General features: G+C 41.9%; 1 protein-coding gene across 3 annotated transcripts in view; it reads right to left on the bottom strand.

Annotated features, from left to right (window-relative positions):
- CXADR (CXADR Ig-like cell adhesion molecule) overlaps nt 1-14,334 on the bottom strand; it is a 365,654-nt gene that overhangs the window by 195,402 nt on the left and 155,918 nt on the right. The window contains exon 4 of one of the 3 annotated variants that reach the window (XM_058186358.1): nt 6,502-6,548. The exons of the other annotated variants lie outside the window; for them this stretch is intronic. The gene's annotated coding sequence lies outside the window, so the exon portion shown is untranslated. The remainder of the gene's footprint in view (nt 1-6,501; nt 6,549-14,334) is intronic. 3 annotated transcript variants of the gene reach the window in all.

Raw genomic sequence — 14,334 nt, 5'->3', positions numbered from 1 at the left:
CTTTTCTGTCCCTGCTAAATCCTACTTCAGACTTTGCTCTCATTGTATACTCTAAGCTTCACCAGTGAATTTTAATAGGTTTTCTTATATGTTTTGTGCATTCAGGATTTCTTTGTTATACTTCCCACCCTGCTGCCTTATGTGAATCCTGGCACGGAAGTCGAGCAGTCAGTTTGTTTTCTGCATTGATAAAAGAATCTACTTTCTTTCAGTTCTTTGAAGATGTTGAAAGGGTTACATGTGAGGGAGGAGGGGAACAGGAACAGATTGAAGTATAATCCAACAAAATGCTGGCTAGGTAAGAACTGCCCCCATTCTGTCTCCTCCACCCTGGAAGAAAATGTGTAAGTGGTCAAACTACATTATTTTCCATTAGGGAAAACTAGAGTCAATATCCATAGGACATAATGAGTTTTGATTAGCACTATGAAAATTAACAAATAAATAACAATAATAACAATATATCTTCGGATCCTAATCTTAGAAGTGATGCTGCTCATGTTTGTTTAAATGATTGTTCTGCAATATTGTTAGTCAAAGCACTTCATTTTTTAAAACTATGTTTATTTAATTGATTATTGCTTTTATAGGAAAAACATTCTGGTAAAGATATAGTAGTCATGTAAAGTACAATACTGAACTGAATTTTTAAAGGAAATTCTTTTCCTAAATAAGTATATTTCCTTTTCTGTCCCTGCTAAATCCTACTTCAGACTTTGCTCTCATTGTATACTCTAAGCTTCACCAGTGAATTTTAATAGGTTTTCTTATATGTTTTGTGCATTCAGGATTTCTTTGTTATACTTCCCACCCTGCTGCCTTATGTGAATCCTGGCACGGAAGTCGAGCAGTCAGTTTGTTTTCTGCATTGATAAAAGAATCTACTTTCTTTCAGTTCTTTGAAGATGTTGAAAGGGTTACATGTGAGGGAGGAGGGGAACAGGAACAGATTGAAGTATAATCCAACAAAATGCTGGCTAGGTAAGAACTGCCCCCATTCTGTCTCCTCCACCCTGGAAGAAAATGTGTAAGTGGTCAAACTACATTATTTTCCATTAGGGAAAACTAGAGTCAATATCCATGGGACATAATGAGTTTTGATTAGCACTATGAAAATTAACAAATAAATAACAATAATAACAATATATCTTCGGATCCTAATCTTAGAAGTGATGCTGCTCATGTTTGTTTAAATGATTGTTCTGCAATATTGTTAGTCAAAGCATTTCATTGTGGTAGAATGACCTAATATCAGTCAGATTTATAATTGTTAGCACTTTTATAGGCCAAGCTTATTTTAAAGAATAACCGGTCATATGAGCCCCACTCCTAGATGAGTAATCCTTAAACTTCCATCCATAAAATATTTTCAAATTCTGGAAAAAGTTTGAATGAGAAAATATCTTCTTGCAACAACCCAGACACTGTTTTACAGCAGTGATTTGAAGAAGAATTAAGTAGCAATTGTGTAATTGGGGAGCACTTCATTTTTTAAAACTATGTTTATTTAATTGATTATTGCTTTTATAGGAAAAACATTCTGGTAAAGATATAGTAGTCATGTAAAGTACAATACTGAACTGAATTTTTAAAGGAAATTCTTTTCCTAAATAAGTATATTTCCTTTTCTGTCCCTGCTAAATCCTACTTCAGACTTTGCTCTCATTGTATACTCTAAGCTTCACCAGTGAATTTTAATAGGTTTTCTTATATGTTTTGTGCATTCAGGATTTCTTTGTTATACTTCCCACCCTGCTGCCTTATGTGAATCCTGGCACGGAAGTCGAGCAGTCAGTTTGTTTTCTGCATTGATAAAAGAATCTACTTTCTTTCAGTTCTTTGAAGATGTTGAAAGGGTTACATGTGAGGGAGGAGGGGAACAGGAACAGATTGAAGTATAATCCAACAAAATGCTGGCTAGGTAAGAACTGCCCCCATTCTGTCTCCTCCACCCTGGAAGAAAATGTGTAAGTGGTCAAACTACATTATTTTCCATTAGGGAAAACTAGAGTCAATATCCATAGGACATAATGAGTTTTGATTAGCACTATGAAAATTAACAAATAAATAACAATAATAACAATATATCTTCGGATCCTAATCTTAGAAGTGATGCTGCTCATGTTTGTTTAAATGATTGTTCTGCAATATTGTTAGTCAAAGCATTTCATTGTGGTAAAATGACCTAATATCAGTCAGATTTATAATTGTTAGCACTTTTATAGGCCAAGCTTATTTTAAAGAATAACCGGTCATATGAGCCCCACTCCTAGATGAGTAATCCTTAAACTTCCATCCATAAAATATTTCTGGACACGTTCAATTGTATTGATGTCAGAGATGTGGTGAGGGTTCCAAACAGGTGAGCTGTATTCTAGAATTGGTCTAGCAAATGTTTTATATGCTCTGGTTAGTAGTGTGGTGTTTTGGAAAAGAAGCTACAAAATTAGGTTTACAACTCTTAGAGCTTTTTGCTATGTAGTTGCAGTGGGCTTTGGCACTTAGATCATTTGACATGAAAACTCCAAGGTCTTTAACGGGATGGGGTCGTCTGTAAGGTAATGTCCATCTAGTATGTACTTAGTTTTTGGGGTTCTTTTTCCTATATGTAAGACTGAGCATTTGCTGGTTGAAATTTGGAGCTGCCAATTTTAGACCAAGCGGTTAGATGGTCAAGGTCGTTTTGAATGATAGAAGTGTTGTCTGTGGTGTTAAATAGTTTGACATCGTCAGCAAAGAGAACACAATTACTTGAGATATGGACACAAAGATCATTAATGTATAGAATAAAGAGTGTTGGTCCAAGGACGCTGCCTTGAGGAACGCCACTCTTGACAGGAACAGGATTTGATAAAGCATTGCCAATTTTGACCACTTGTTGTCTGTTAGACAGAAAATGAAATTAAATATGAACTAAGGCATATTACACATAAAAGGCACAACAAACAACTCCCAAAGAAAGTAAATAAATCAGTGTATTAATTAAAGATGGAGAAATTGATGGAGAAATTGATGGAGAAATTGATGGAGAAATTGATGGAGAAATTGATGGAGAAATTGATGGAGAAATTGATGGAGAAATTGATGGAGAAATTGATGGAGAAATTGATGGAGAAATTTTAAAATGTAACATATGCAGACATTAGTAGAAAGGTAGTGTGTGATCTCATAGGGCAATGAATGTCAAAACATGCAGAATGGATTGTTATAAGACCATGATTCTTCACATATTTGTATACAGAAAATTTTGATATATAACAGGAAATTAAAGCAAGAGAGAGATGGTTATTTAAGAAGCATGTGTGGTAAAAACAAGATCATGTTAGGAATACAAAACAATATACAGATTAACTTAATAAATTGAGGTCATGCAAGCAGGGATAGTTTTCAAGTACAGACAAGTATGGTCCAATGTAGAGAATAATTTTTATGTAAACTAGATTAATTTTTCTTTTTTCTCTAATTTCTGTCTTTCATTTGCTTGCCATTTCATCAATCTAAGACACAATTCTCATATTATCCCAGGCAAATGGGTGGCCAGCCTTTACTTGCAAATTTCCAGTAATGGAAATAGTGTTCCAAATAGTGACAAAGCAATTTTACATAATTTCTATCCTCTATATATTAAGTTAAAACAACCACATGCTGGATCTTATAAATTTACTACTGCATTTATTTGATGATCAGTTGAACTGTAGGTAGGCCAGAGCATGAAAACTTTAATTTTCTATGGTTTTAGCTATATTTACTATTTGGGAGGCTAGAAGTTGCTTCATTTATTATAGTTTTAATATTTTTAATAATAAACTAATAGTATTCATTATTTTCAACTGTTTGGTTATTAATATTTTATATTTGAAAGCCACATTTATGTGCTTAGTATAGGATTATTAAATAAATCCTGTTTCAGAATTAATGGTAAACATTGACATAACATGATTAAATGCATATGTTAAATATCCTTCCTAAATTTTTCCTAAAAAAAATACTTGTATTGCTGTTACCCTAGTATTACACACTACATTTGATCTTAATCCAAAGACTGAGAAGTGATATTCCAACTCTAATATTGAGATGCAATTCTAATGATAATTAATTTTTGTAACTTAATTTATATATAGCTTGGATTCACCCCCCTCTTTCTGTTAAATCATGTCTGATTTTCAGAGACTACTTGAACAAGAACTTGTGGTTTTCTTGGCAAGGTTTTTCAGAAGTGGTTTGCCATTGCCTCCTTCTTGGGCCTGAGAGAAAGTGAGTGGCCCAAGGACATCCAGCTGGATTTTTGCCTAAGGAAGGACTCAAACTCAGTCTTCTGGTTTTTAGCCAGATGCCTTAAAACCATTGCACTAAACTGGCTCTCCAAGTAGATTGTTAGTAACCAATTAACAGGTGCCTATTTATTTGTCATTTCTTTATATTTTTGTTTAAAAAATTGTGATAAAGATAAGTTTATTGATTCCACATTCTAAAGCATGGGTCTCCTAAGCCATAGACAAATCAGTAGTATATTATGTTTTTCACCACTATGTCATCAAATGAAGGAAAATACAAGAATGTAAAGCAAAAGATGGTGGTGATCAAGGTAACTTTCTGTGCCACTTTCACATGGTTGTAAAAATCAGGTAGAAGTCATCTATATTGTTACACACACATGCTATAAATGTGTATGTGTTTGTGTGTGCATGTTTGTCGCAGAATTTCCTACACTTGTTACACAATTGATGACAATCAGGCCAAAGCTGTTTTTTTTCTTTTTCTTCCTGGGTGAGAGACTTTAACAATGAAAAAGACAGACCAAGTGTTGAACATTGAGTGGATTATCACTAATATTAGGTAGATGTCAGTGATGGTTTTCAAAATTTTTTACTATCAGTTCTGTGGGCGTGGCTTGATGGGCGTGGCAGGGAAAGGATACTGTAAAATCTCCATTCCCTCTCCAATCCAGGAGAAGGTTACTCCAAAATCCCCATTTCCTCCCGATCAGCTGGGACTTGGGAGGCAGCGAATAGATGAGGGTGGGGCCAGTCAGAATTTTTACTACCAGTTCTCCAAATTACTCAAAATTTCCGCTATCTGTTCTCCAGAACTGGTCAGAACCTGCTGAAACTCATCTTTGGTAGATGTGTGTAACGTATACATTAGTATTACTGCTCTTGCTGTTTTACTGCAGTGAAAACAGAATTTATAGTATTAGTGGCTGAGAATTATAGATATTGAAATTTACCACATCTGGAGGGCATACATTTGGAAAAGCTGTACTAATTGTTAGTGCTACTGAAGTTAAAAAAAGCTTTTAGCAAAAATGCTTCTTTTGCCCACAGCATAAGCATATTTTATCCTCTATATCCAATAGAAAGTATTGCTTTGACTAACAATTAACATGACATTTGGAAAACAGATGTTATCCTCCTATGACCATTTGAAATTGATACAGATCATTCTCATGATAATGTATAATTACTTTCCACGTGGCAGACAAAAGAACAATTATTTTTAGCTTTTATACACATGCATGTTAAGAAATAACATTCTTAGATGACAATTAATTAGGACGTGATATAAAGGTATATGGGAAGAAAGAAAGACACAGTTTAAAATATGCATGCAAAACCATGCTATTTCTTTTGAAGTGTACAAATAAGCCAATGTCAGAAACTAGATGATTTTTCATTTCCACCACATTGAACACAGCTGAAATCAGCAACAGCCAGCCATTAATGTGTGCATCTGGCTCTATCTGTTACCAGGTAGGAATTCAATGAATTGTTAATATGACTATTTTGTATGCATTACACATTATTTTCTCTCTCCTGCTTTCTTGGTGCTGTGAAAGGTGACTGTTTAAAAAAAAGATATACTAGCTGATCTGATTTATATGTACAGACAGTGTATGATGCAAGATTATATTGTAATAAAAAAAACTAGCATGGAAATGGACAATACAAACTTATATAATTAGTTGTCCAGCTATACCTGGACTTTATCTAGAAAACATATTAATTTGCCATGAATGGTCAATAAAGTAGTGAATCTTTTATTTTGCTTTGTTTAGTACCCAAGTTTTATTTTGCCAACTCTCAGGATAGTATTTAAGACAGGGTCTTATTTTCTTTTGACCTCCCCCCAAATAAGGGCTTGGCCTTATTATTGGGGGGAATATTATTATTTTGGGGGTGCAGGAGGCAGTGAGTATGGGACTGGATGTTCTGTTGCTGCTGTCACCTTCCCTCCCTGTTCTTCACACTGACCGAGCGGCCCAGCGCATCCCACTCCACCCCAATGGCAACAGCTGCTTCCCTTCCCCACTGTCTTTTTATTGAGAAGCGTGGCAGGTGTGGTGGGGGAGAAGCGTGGAGCAAGATGTGGCTCCTCTTGCCGTCTCTTCTCCCCCCCTTGCTAGGCCTGACGGCTCCTGCCCCTCGCTTAGCCACCCACCCCCTTTAAGAATGCAATTTGGGGGTGCAGGTAGGGCGGGTGAGAAGCGGACATGCGTCTTACCTTTCCAGCTCCATCGAGTTCCTCACTATTGTGTCCAGGGAAACATGCTGTAAAAGAAAACCTTCTCACAATCAAACTTCTCAAACTCTTGCTTCTGTCTCACCCCACCTGCCACTCCTCTCGATAAAGAGATGGTGGGGAAAGGAAGCAGGCAGGCTGATATTGCCATTGGGATCGGATGGGATGTGTTGGGCCTTAAAGAACAGGGAGGGGAGGGCATGTCCCCCCTTCCCCCCCCGGCCTTGCCTCAACTCATTTTGGTTGCACGGCAAGCAACCAGAGGAAATGGTGGGACTGGCTGCGCATGCATGTAAGTAGTTGGTGGAGGGGCTTATTTTGTGGAGGTGGCTTATATTATCACATGTGCTGAAAAGCCCGATTGGGCTTATTATCTAGACATGTCTTATTTTCAGGGAAACACAGTATCTGAATAAATATTTGATAACATTTGCTTTTACATGTGTTCATCATGTCTATTTTGTGTCTTGGTACAATTAGAAAAGAAAATGTTATACATGGCTGTAAAAAAGTAAAAGATCACTTCAGTACTTTGCCTCCTTAAAATACAAATGCACCTGTGGAATATATATCAATAAATTATAAAGTGAAGTGTGAGGGGAAGATGGCTTATTTTACATTTTTAATAAAGTAATGTATAGACTGAAGTATTTCTATATTGACCTTGATAAATATTCTTGCTAAAACATCAGTGCTGCTGCTTCCTATTTAATAACCATTAGAAGCAGCCAAATTTAAGGAACTTTTGTCCAGCTGAACCCTGTACTCGGTTCCCAGAGAGACCGTATTTGGAATGATCCAGAATGATGAGGTTGCCAGAAAGCATGGATGTAATCATATTCATTGTCCTATTTCTATGTTCTTTGGGGCAATTGTCAGGATACCAGAGTCAAATAGTAGGCTTGCAAAAGAAAATGTTTCCAGAGTTCAGTTATAACATTTTTTGGTATCAAGGAGTCACTCATTTTGCACTTGTGACAATTTCATTTATATAGAGCAGGGGTGTCCAAACTACGGCCCGTGGGCCAACTGCGGCCCGCGGGTCAGTTTTTATTGGCCCGCAGCAAATTCTAAAAGTATAATGAATATGGCCCTTTTCGGCCACCTCCCGGTGCTTGCCCGGTGGTTCGCTGCGAGGCTCGCGGCTCCTCCCCATGGGCGGGGAATAATGAAGGGAGGGGGCGGAGGAGGCGGCGAGCAGGAAAGAGGCTGCTGGCCATACCCGACCCCAGGAGTTGTACCCTCGCCTTCCCTGGGCCGCCTGGTGAGGCTCCTCGCGCCTCCACCCCTTGGGCAGGGAATAACGAAGGGAGGGGGCGGAGGAGGCGGCGGCGAGCGGGAAAGAGGCTGCTGGCCATGCCCGACCCCAGGAGTTGTACCCTCGCCTTCCCTGGGCCGCCTGGTGAGGCTCCTCGCGCCTCCACCCCTTGGGCAGGGAATAACGAAGGGAGGGGGCGGAGGAGGCGGCGGCGAGCGGGAAAGAGGCTGCTGGCCGTGCCCGACCCCAGGAGTTGTACCCTCGCCTTCCCCGGGCCGCCTGGTGAGGCTCCTTGCGCCTCCACCCCTTGGGCAGGGAATAACGAAGGGAGGGGGCGGAGCAGGACGCGGCGAGCGGGAAAGAGGCTGCTGGCCATGCCCGACCCCAGGAGTTGTACCCTCGCCTTCCCCGGGCCGCCTGGTGAGGCTCCTCGCGCCTCCACCCCTTGGGCAAGGAATAACGAAGGGAGGGGGCGGAGGAGGCGGCAGCGAGCGGGAAAGAGGCTGCTGGCCGTGCCCGACCCCAGGAGTTGTACCCTCACCTTCCCCGGGCCGCCTGGTGAGGCTCCTTGTGCCTCCACCCCTTGGGCAGGGAATAACGAAGGGAGGGGGCGGAGGAGGACGCGGCGAGCGGGAAAGAGGCTGCTGGCCATGCCCGACCCCAGGAGTTCTACCCTCACCTTCCCCGGGCCGCCTGGTGAGGCTCCTCGCGCCTCCACCCCTTGGGCAGGGAATAACGAAGGGAGGGGGCGGAGGAGGCGGCGGCAAGCGGGAAAGAGGCTGCTGGCCGTGCCCAACCCCAGCAGTTCTAGCCTCGCCTTCCTTGGGCCGCCTGGTGAGGCTCCTCGCGCCTCCACCCCTTGGGCAGGGAATAACGAAGGGAGGGGGCAGAGCAGGACGCGGCGAGCGGGAAAGAGGCTGCTGGCCGTGCCCGACCCCAGGAGTTGTACCCTCGCCTTCCCCGGACCGCCTGGTGAGGCTCCTCGCGCCTCCACCCCTTGGGCAGGGAATAACGAAGGAGGGGCGGAGGAGGAGGCGGCGGCGGAAAGAGGCTGCTGGCGTGCCCGACCCCAGGAGTTGTACTCGCCTTCCCGGGCCGCCTGGTGAGGCCCCTCGCGCCCCCACCCCTTGGGCAGGGAATAACGAAGGGAGGGGGCGGAGGAGGCGGCAGCGAGCGGGAAAGAGGCTGCTGGCCGTGCCCGACCCCAGGAGTTGTACCCTCGCCTTCCCCGGACCGCCTGGTGAGGCTCCTCGCGCCTCCACCCCTTGGGCAGGGAATAACGAAGGGAGGGGGCGGAGGAGGAGGCGGCAAGCGGGAAAGAGGCTGCTGGCCGTGCCCGACCCCAGCAGTTCTATCCTCACCTTCCTTGGGCTGCCTGGTGAGGCTCCTCGCGCCTCCACCCCTTGGGCATGGAATAACGAAGGGAGGGGGCGGAGGAGGCGGCGGCTAGCGGGAAAGTGGCTGCTGGTCGTGCCCAACCCCAGCAGTTCTAGCCTCGCCTTCCTCGGGCCACCTGGTGAGGCTCCTCGCGCCTCCACCCCTTGGGCATGGAATAACGAAGGAGTTTCAAGTTCATACCAAATACAAAACAAAGTTAAGATTGGTGTCCAAACTTGGTCTCTTTAAGACTTGTGGACTTCAATTCCCAGAGTTCCTCAGCCAGCTTTGCTGGCTGAGGACTCTGGGAGTTGAAGTCCACAAGTCTTAAGGGACCAAGTTTGGACACCCTGGCCAAGATGAATGAATATGAAACATTTTCCCCCCTTAAATGAAGATTATATCCACATATTGTTGCTTTTTAGTAGACTGACTGTATCCATCTGTATTGTAATGTCCCAGGTTTTCAGGCCTCTGATATAGTCCTAAATATTTACCACGAGTCACCAGAAATGGCAGCAATCAAGAAACGCAAGATAGCAAGTGAGTGTAGAAGATTTCAAACACGGTGGGAAAATGAATATTTCTTTAAAGAAATCAACGGAAAGTGTGTCTGTTTGATTTGCAATGAAGATGTTGCCGTGATGAAAGAGTATAATGTCCGTCGGCACTATGAGACCAAGCATCAGAGCTACGCATCGTACACAGGTGCCAAACGAGCACAGAAATTCAAGCAAATGGCAGCTAGCCTGCAAGCTCAACAACAGTTTTTATTTCGTGCTAACAAAATACAGGAAAACGCCACAGCAGCAAGCTATGAAGTCGCAAAACTTATTGCCCAGCATGGCAAACCGTTCTCAGACGGTGATTTCATAAAGCAGCGCCTCATCAAAGTCACAGAAGTAATGTGCCCGGAAAAAGTGCAGGATTTCAACAACGTGACCTTATCCAGAAATACAGTGGTGCGGAGAATCGAGGACTTGTCAGCTAACCTGAAACTTCAGCTGAGAGAGAAAGCTTGTGCTTTTGATTTTTACTCGATAGCATGCGATGAGAGCACAGACGCCACAGACACCGCACAGCTTTTAATTTTTTTGCGGGGAGTCGATGATAATGTTTGCTGTACGGAGGAGCTGCTTGATATGATGAGCCTAAAAGGCACAACGACGGGTGGAAATATTTTTGACGCTGTGTCAGAGGCAGTTGAAAAGATGGGGCTTAAATGGGACAAGCTCTGTGGAGTAACAACGGATGGAGCTCCGGCCATGACGGGTGAGCGCAAAGGAATGGCATCCATGGTGTGCGTCAAGGTAAAAGAGAGCGGAGGTGAGGCTGTTAGGATGCACTGTATAATCCACCAAGAAGCACTGTGTGCCAAGACTGTGCAGCTGGGCGATGTGATGAACACTGTTGTAAAAACTGTCAACATAATTCGAGCTAGAGGACTGTACCACAGGGAATTTCAAGCTTTCTTATCTGACGTGGATGCTGAATACGGGGATGTACTCTACCACTCTGATGTGCGCTGGCTCAGCCGCGGCTCTGTGCTGCAGCGGTTTTATTCGCTGAGATCAGAAATCGACAATTTTTTGAAAGAGAAGGACCGACCTCTTCATGAACTGAGTGACCCTCTGTGGCTGGCAGACCTGGCATTTTTAGTTGATCTTACTCATCATCTGAATACACTGAACAAGAACCTACAAGGCAAAGAACAGCTGGTGTCACACCTGTATGCGCACATGAAAGCCTTCTGTGTAAAGCTCCGCCTGTTTGAGACACAACTACGAAGCTTTAATGCTGCACACTTCCCTGCGCTGTCTGAAATCAAGTCTGCTTTTCCAAAGGCAGACCTTTCTGCTAAAAAGGAGAAATATGTTTCTGTAATTACATCTCTCGTGACAGAATTCAACCAGCGTTTTCAAGATTTTTCTGTCATTGAAAAACAAATCAAGCTGTTCTCGACCCCCTTCCTGGTGGATGCAGAAGAAGTGGAGGAGAGTCTGCAGTTAGAACTGATTGAAATGCAATGTGATGATTCTCTGAAGAGTCAACATCAGCTTCTCTCCTCCTGACTTCTATCAGAGTTTGGATCATGCCAAGTTTCCTCTGATGAGACGCCACGCAAAGAATGATGTGCCTGTTCGGCTCAACATACATATGTGAACAAACATTTTCTCTGTTAAATCAGAACAAAAGCAGACTGAGATCCAGAATGACTGATAGCCATCTCTGTGAAGTCCTTCGTGTCTCAACCACCAAACTTTCTCCTGACATCCCAGCCATCCTTCAATCCAAAGGACAGCATCACTGCTCCCACTGAGAGCAATGTTCTTCACATTATAGGCGAGTTAGAAATACACACAGTAGTCATGTGTCAATATGTCACCTCTTGTGTGTGGCCCGGGCCACACATGAATTTACTAGGCTTATATACTGTTTGTTGTCCAGCCGCATGCCTTTCTGAATAATTATATTTAAAAATAATACATTAAAATCAACATAACACAAACACACACGTACACAAACATAGAGATACACATGCACATATATATAACTCACACACATATAGTATACTTAAGCCTAAACTGCCCAGACGGCTGAAAAAAGTGATTTCTGACAGGTTCTCACACTTTTGACTGGTCCTCACACCTACAACTATCTTTACATTTTGCACCCTATCTTGTAACCGTGGTGAAGAGAAGCAGTTGTGAAATGAGTGATGTGGTTGTTAAAAATGCTGCAATGGGCATAAATGTGAGGATGGTCATAAGTGTGAGGACTGGTCAAAAATTACTTTTTTTAGCCCTCTGAGTAGTTTCTATGCCCATAGCCACATCCACTCAGTCACATGAGCAGTTAGCCACGCCCACCAGTCACATGACCACCAAGCCACACCCCAAAATAAGCCACGCCCAAAGAACTGGTACAAAAAAATTTCAGCCCCCCCCCTCCCCGGTGGCCCGGGCCTTTGCTTATTTTTCTGTATTTGGCCCTCACTCAAAAAACTTTGGACACCCCTGATATAGAGATTTTAAAACAAAAGGGAATAATGGGTTCATGGGCTCATGGGCTCAAACTACTTATACTGTAAATCCCAAAACCATATCTAGTAATACTATGCTCATAGGTAAGTGGACATACTTGGCATTTATTACCAAAACCAATGCATACAAAAAAAGTGAAACGAGTGATATCACCCTTTCATAAATCTGCCCTTCTGGCTGCTGGGTCCTAGATTTGGTCATTGACTGCATTGGGGATTGACTGCCACCTAGTATGTCCTCAGGCCTGAAGGTACATCAGGAGGCTCACAAGAGATGCCTCATGGATTCAGAGATTGGCCAGGCCATTTCTGTAAATTACCTGGTTAGTCTCTGGCATTAGGAGGTAAATTGAACTTTCAATGAGTTTGCTCCCAAATGACTTGTCCCTGTGCAATGAATTAGAGATGCTCCTGGATCTTCTGAAGTTCTGCAAGTTCTGCAAGTTTTGTGGAACATCACTGGATGAGGACTACAGATGACTAATTGAAAATGGATACACAGTCAGCCTATGCAGTTAATAAAAGAGGTGGACAATTGTTAATTTACAGATTTCACAGCCTTTTGGCTGGTGACAATGTTTAGATGACTTTCCTTTGAGAGAGATGAGAACAAGAACATATGTCACTTGCACTTTGTGATTGTTTAGCATAGGATATTGTTGCTGGCCACTAACATTACATGTTGGTGATGGTGGTGGCAAGATTGAGAGACTGTCCAAGTCAATCTTGCATGGGATGCCAAAGGGATTCATCTTCCCTTCCCTTTTGTTTAGCATTTACACAAAGTGCTTTGGAGAGTTTATTAATGTAAAGTATTTGTAATGCAGTATTATGAGTGTATGAGTGATATGCAATCATACTTTGTCATCTAGTGTGATGGAGATGCTGGGGAAAATCTTGTTTTGGTGCCTGATAACTGTTAATCTAGAAGGGAGAAAACAGGCTAAAGTTGGATGCCACCAAGATGAAGCTGTTGTTTGTCTTTTGTGGCTAATGGCTTCAGAGAATATTGCTCAAAGCAAGCAGGTCCACAAATCAATGATCTACTACTGAATGGGCAGATGGAATTCATGGCTAGGATAGCTTTTGTCCCATTCTGCCTAGTTTGCTAGTTGTGATTCTACCTGGACAGGGAGTGCTATGGTGATTCAGTCCCCCACTGCTATGCATCTGGACTACTGCAGTGCATTCTACATGGGGTTGCACCTAATATAGAATAAGGTGGCTCTGTTTTGTTAGAAGCTTGAAAAAATTACCATGTGACAGTAATTCTACAGGCCCTGCTACTGTAAACCATGTTATTGAAATAGATACCTCTGTTTACTGGAAACCATGTTATTGAAACAGATACTATTACAAATCTATACTAATCTAACTTTCAAAATGAAATAAAATTCTACTTATAGCTTAGGAACTATAGAATCTTAGACTCAGTCCCTGACATTTTCAATTGAAAGTATTATGTAGGAAACAATGAAAGATCAGTTATATAAAATGAAGCTAACAGTATAAGCATCCAGTACAAATTGCAAGGTTGCAATAATTGCATTGTGTGAATTGCATTGTCATGATATAAACTCTGGTCTTTTGTATTTGTGTCTCAACTTTGGACTCAAGAAAGAAAGTCACATTGTGTTTCAATTCACGTTTTCTCCTTTGCCACTCTTACAGTCACTTCTGCTGAAGTGCTAAATGTTTTTTACATTGTTTTATGTTTGCAGTTGTTCTACTGTTTGGCTTATAATAAGCCATATTGTTAGGATAATTCATCTTCACAGTAGGAAGTTTCCATTAGCTATAGTCAATTATGTTCATCTTGTAGTCCCTCTCCCTCCCAGAAATGGAACCATGTTTAAGCAAAAGCATTTACAGGGCAACTTCAAATTCCTTAAATACAATTATGAAAACTATTTCTGAAATCAAGTGGATTGTGATGAAGACATGAGGATAAAAGTGCCACATAATTCTTACACTTCTGTTTATTTTGATGAATGCTAAAATTGGCATCCATTAGAAAAATATTACCTGATATTAAGATGAGTATAAATATAATAACTAGTCAAATCTTGTGATAAAATGTTTTTGTCTTCTATATAGATCTAGAACAATTTAATGGAATACTTTGGTTTGGGTTAAA

The sequence above is a fragment of the Ahaetulla prasina genome, chromosome 5 (genome assembly GCF_028640845.1).
Source record: "Ahaetulla prasina isolate Xishuangbanna chromosome 5, ASM2864084v1, whole genome shotgun sequence".
Taxonomy (NCBI): domain Eukaryota; kingdom Metazoa; phylum Chordata; class Lepidosauria; order Squamata; family Colubridae; genus Ahaetulla; species Ahaetulla prasina.
This window is presented reverse-complemented; position numbering and strand designations above follow the sequence as displayed.